This window comes from Anomaloglossus baeobatrachus, chromosome 4 (assembly GCF_048569485.1).
Source record: "Anomaloglossus baeobatrachus isolate aAnoBae1 chromosome 4, aAnoBae1.hap1, whole genome shotgun sequence".
Classification (NCBI taxonomy): Eukaryota; Metazoa; Chordata; class Amphibia; order Anura; family Aromobatidae; genus Anomaloglossus; species Anomaloglossus baeobatrachus.
The window spans coordinates 299,214,679-299,220,678 of NC_134356.1; the positions used below are offsets into that span (position 1 = coordinate 299,214,679).

The window sequence follows — 6,000 nt, forward strand, 5'->3', positions numbered from 1 at the left end:
CGTATAACCATATATACAATATAGCCATGTGATAAATGTAACAATATGGCCATCTAATAAATGTGGCCATATAATACTTCCATATAATACCTGTAACAATATGTCCATCTAATAAATGTATCCATATAATTCCTGTAACAATGTGGCCATATAATAAATACATCCATATAATCCACATAGTAAACCCGTTCCCTACATCTGTCTGTGGCCAGGACTGGCCCTGTGGCCGGGGAAGGTGGCAGGCATGGCAGATGATGCCACCAGGTAGCCTCACAGCCAGGACCCGTAATGACAGCAGCAGGCTATCTCCTCCCCACCTCCCCGCAGCCACAAGTGGCCGCACCGGCTTCCTAGCTGCAAAAGTTTCAGATGCCAGTCCTCTACCACCCTCCCCTCATGCAGTCAAAAGTGCCCAGCTAGTGCCCCCATGAGAAGCCTTACCTGTGGCCCGGTGGGCGGGAAGGCGGCACACAGTTCAGTCACCGGGCTCACAGACTGCAGGCAAGGTGCGGCGGGTACGGGCTCACTCACCTCACGGCTGCACTCGCGTCCCCGGAAGAAGCCGAAACTCCCCGAGTGTCTCCGAAGCGCACCGAGCTCCTGGCGCTGAGGGAGGTGACTTGTGCCCGAGTATTCCCGGAATGTGCCGACCGTCGTCACAACTCGGGATTCATCGTGATACAGTGGACGTGTCGGGACTGTGGTAGGCAGAGCCACCAGTGTGTGGGCAGCCATAGTGCGCCGGGCACCCCGCACAAGCCCGAGTGCACACAGCAAGCGGAAACCATAGAAAGCTCTGGCGGTTCTGTCTGTTTTCTTTACATTTTGTTTCCTGAAGTGTTTTCTATTAATGTTTTATGACTTTTTTTTTTTAGCTGTTCCATTAGTGGTTATAAACTTTTTTTTTTTTAGAAGAGGGGTCGTTGGGGGGGACAATTTTTTTTTAATTATCTTGACATCCATTAAGCAAGCAATAAAACGCTGGAATTTTTTTTTTTTTTTTTTAGGAGAAAAACTCAGGCTATGTTCACACAGGACCTTATTTTTCCTGTTTTTTTTTTTATTACCAAAACCTGATCTTGTTTCAGACGTTTCCTGGTAGGTTTCTGCGTTTTTGGTATGGTTTTTGGCCAGGCTTTTATGGCGTTTTTACAGCGCTGATTTGCACTTCTGTGATGTCCGAACCAAGTCCAGACCCGCGGGGGTTCAAAAGTACCCGAGTGCTGGGCCGGGACTGACCTGGATCCGGCACTCAGGTAATAAAAAAAATATATAAAGAAAAAAAGTAAAGCAAGCACTCTATACTTCACCATTCTCCGGCCTCACAATGCCTGCTCGGTAGATGCTAGAGTGTACGGGCTCCTTCCAGATATGACATCATTTCAACACATGATAGGGGCGTGCTCTAAATGCCGGCCGATATTTCCAGCTGGAATAAACATTATTTTTCTAAGTCCATGAGGGCATGGAGTTGCTTATAATAGAAGTGAGGATCTGGAGGGTAAGAGCCCCAGATTGGGACGGTGCAGGAGGCAGGGCCAGATTAAGGTTGGTGGGGGGCCCCTGGGCAGAAAATCTGGTGGGGGCCCCATAACGTTAACATTTTTAGCCATAACAGTAGAGCACGAACCGTAGCATTTAGATATAAATCCAATGAACATTTATCTTATCCTGTTCTGCCACATTCAGATTTACAGCACTACAATACAGATACAGTCCAGGATAAATCACAGCTGTCCACTTACACACAAAGTAGAGTTAAGGCTGCTTTACACATTTCGATCTCGTATGCGATCGCACACGCCCCCATCGTATGTGCGGAACAGGCAATTTGTTGCCCGTGTCGCATAAACGATTAACCCCCGTCACACGTACTTACCTTCCAAATGACCTCGCTGTGGGCGGCGAACATCCACTTCCTGAAGTGAAAGGGACGTCACACAGCGGCCGGCCAATAGAAGCGGAGGGGCGGAGATGAGCGGGACGTAAACATCCCGCCCACCTCCTTCCTTCCGCATTGCCGGCGGGACACAGGTAAGCTGTGTTCATCATTCCCGGGGTGTCACATGGAGCGATGTGTGCTGCCTCAAGAACGATGAACAAAGAGACGTTCAATTTTTAGAAAATGAACGACGTGTCAGCAATCAACGTTTTAACGCACAATCAGGGTCGCACGTAGCTGTCACACACTACAATATCACTAACGATGCCGGATGTGCGTCACTTACGACGTGACCCCGCCGAGACATCGTTAGATATATTGTAGCGTGTAAAGCCCGCTTTTGTCACATATTTTTTATTGATCCCAATGTTAAGGCAGCCAGGGCCGGCTCCAGGGTTTTGTGGCCTCCGGGTGAGTCTCAGTGGGCCCCATCCACACACAGACACGCACACACACATACAGGCATGCGTATATACATATTTGAAGACAAATTCAGAAAAATACATATAAACAGACAAATATATGCACAGTTATATACACTGACATACATGCAGACACAGACGCATTAGGGCTCGTGCACACGTTGCGTAATTCCATGCATTTACGCTGCGTATAGCACTGCAGTGTAAATGCATGCGTCCTGCGTCCCCTATACAATCTATGTAGATTGTGCATGATACGTGCACCCATTGCTTTTATGAACGCAGCGATTTGGATGCTAAAATGTTGACCCAAATCCGTGCGTTCATAAAATGAGCATGTCAATTATTCCGTGCGTTCTGGATGCAGCTCCCTCTCTGTCTATGGTGGGGGCAGCAGCCAGAGCGCATGAAATCGGCTTTTTTTGTACAGAAAAACTGCATCCATTATGCAGTGTTTCTGCAGCGATTTGACGCGCACATGTGCTGTCAAATCGCTGCAGAATATTCAGCAGTTACGTGCGCATGAGCCCTTACAGGTATTAATATGGGAAAGTCGCCAGCAGCCTCACTCACCTCTCCCGCTTGTTTCCGTCCAACTCCTTCAGGACATGTGGCTGTTTCACGATGGCTGTCACTAACACACATGACTGCACACTGACAGCACTGCTGTATATACATCACAGGAGGGGCTGGGGGCTACGATATATACATTACAGGAGGGGCAGGGGGCATTGACGTTACTGGAGTGGCAAACAGCTCTGGTGGTGTACTCATCACTGCGATGGGTGACATAGCGCTCTGGGGAACCCATATAGTTCTGGGGGGGGGGCGCACAGACTGCTCTAATTCATATATACACACACAGTACTGCTTCTTACACACATCTCTGACACACACACACACACACACACTACAATGCACCCCCCATCACCCCCTACACACACACACACAATACAATGCACCCCCCATTACCCCTACACACACACGCACACACAATACAATGCACCCCCCATTACCCCTACACACACACGCACACACAATACAATGCACCCCCCATTACCCCTACACACACACGCACACACAATACAATGCACCCCCCATTACCCTTACACACACACGCACACACAATACAATGCACCCCCCATTACCCCTACACACACACACACAATACAATGCACCCCCCATTACCCCTCCCCACACACAATACAATGCACCCCCCATTACCCCTCCCCACACACAATACAATGCACCCCCCCCCATACACACACACACAATACAATGCACCCCCCATTACCCCTCCCCCTACACACACACACACACACAATACAATGCACCCCCATTACCCCTCCCCCCCCACACACACAATACAATGCACCCCCATTACCCCTCCCCCCACACACAATGCACCCCCCATTACCCCTCTCCCCACACACAATACAATGCACCCCCCATTACCCCTACACACACACGCGCACACAATACAATGCACCCCCCATTACCCCTACACACACACGCGCACACAATACAATGCACCCCCCATTACCCCTACGCACACACGCACACACAATACAACCCCCATTACCCCTACACACACACACACACACACAATACACCCCCCATTACCCCTACACACACACACAATACACCCCCCATTACCCCTACACACACACACACACACACACACACAATACACCCCCCCATTACCCCTACACACACACACAATACACCCCCCATTACCCCTACACACACACACACACACAATACACCCCCCATTACCCCTACACACACACACACATAATACAATGCACCCCCCATTACCCCCACACACACACACACACACACAATACAATGCACCCCCCATTACCCCTCCCCACACACAATACAATGCACCCCCCATTACCCCTCCCCACACACAATACAATGCACCCCCCATTACCCCTCCCCACACACACAATACAATGCACCCCCCATTACCCCTCCCCACACACAATACAATGCACCCCCCATTACCCCTCCCCCCCCCCACACACACACACACACACACACTACAATACACCCCCATTACCCCTCCCCCTACACACACAATTACAATGCACCCCCATTACCCCTCCCCCCACACACATTACCCCTCTCCCCACACACAATACAATGCACCCCCCATTACCCCTCTCCCCACACACACAATACAATGCACCCCCCATTACCCCTCTCCCCACACACACACAATGCAATGCACCCCCCATTACCCCTCTCCCCACACACAATACAATGCACCCCCCATTACCCCTCTCCCCACACACAATACAATGCACCCCCCATTACCCCTCTCCCCACACACAATACAATGCACCCATTACCCCTCTCCCCACACACACACAATACAATGCACCCCTCATGACCTCTCCCCCCACACACAATACACCCTCCATTACCCCTCCCCCCCACACACAATACAGTGCACCCTCCATTACCCCTCCCTCCACACACAATACAATGCACCCTCCATTACCCCTCCCCCCACACACAATACAACCCTCATCACCCCCTACACACACAAATTACACTGCTCCATCCCTACACACTCCTGCCTCCCTCCCTCCCTCGGAATACAGTGCTCCTCCTCTGCCTGTCACAGAGCTGTGTTCCTTCACAAATGTTCCCCGTTGTGTCCTCTGCCCCTCCTCACTCATCCCCATTAATTACACTTGTGTCTTCAGCTCCTTCATGGAGCGCTCGCTTCCTCATGTCCCCAGTGTGGCGCCGGCAGCACTGTGATGACGTCAGCAAGGTGCTGATCTCATCACGTTGCTGCACGTCGGGGGCGGGGCCGGGTCCCGGTGCGCTGTTCAAATGTATTTACGTCTGAAAGACGCAAATACATTTGAATAGGAACGGAAACAGGAAGCTGCGGTCATCGGCTCTGCTGCGCTCCTCTGCAGTGTACATGCCGGCACACAGCAGAGCCGGCACACAGCAGAGCCGGCACACAGCGCTGCCTCCTGCTCCTGCTAGTGTGCCTGGCAGGTAAGGAGCGCAGCGGGGACAGCAGACAGCGGCCCACCACACCGTGCCCCTGCTTCTAGGTACGGCCGCAGCACATAGCAGGGAGCATTAGCACACCTCTGACCCCGGAAGTTCAAGCGGCCGCTGGTACTTCCGAGGTCAATCAGCGTCCTGTGCCCGCAGTTTGTTTCTGCGTCTTAAAGACGCAGATGCAAATAAATAGCGGTGCGCCCCCCCCCCCCGAAAACACAGCTGATTTATTAGACTGTCTTTACGGAGGGGGAGAGGGTGTGAAAAAAAAAATGCTGACAGGTGCCTAGTGCCAAGTATGGTGGGGGCCCCCTTAGAAGCTCTTTTGGTGGGGGCCCCTGGGCTCCAGCCCCGCCTGCCCCGCCTATAATCCGGCCCTGGCAGGAGGAGTGAAGCCCACTAACCTGGAAAGAGCCCCAACGGTCTAGGCTCAACCGTACCTGCTCCTGCAGCCCCTCTTACTTCCGGGGCTCATTAGCCTCACACATAGTCACTGTTTTCCCTGCCCACCGGCATCTATGATTGGTTGCAGTCAGACACGCCCCCAGCCTGTGTGATGGCATCTGACTACAACCAATCACAGACCTGGTCTGCCAGTCTATC

The 6,000-nt window shown here is 51.7% G+C and overlaps 1 protein-coding gene across 2 annotated transcripts in view; it reads right to left on the reverse strand.

Moving 5' to 3' along the window:
• Positions 1-577, reverse strand: part of PAWR (pro-apoptotic WT1 regulator) — a 149,025-nt gene extending 148,448 nt beyond the window's left edge. Inside the window, exon 1 of one of the 2 annotated variants that reach the window (XM_075344938.1) lies at positions 532-577. The gene's annotated coding sequence lies outside the window, so the exon portion shown is untranslated. The other variant, XM_075344937.1, reaches the window with a different exon arrangement.
• Positions 578-6,000: the final 5,423 nt, after the last annotated feature.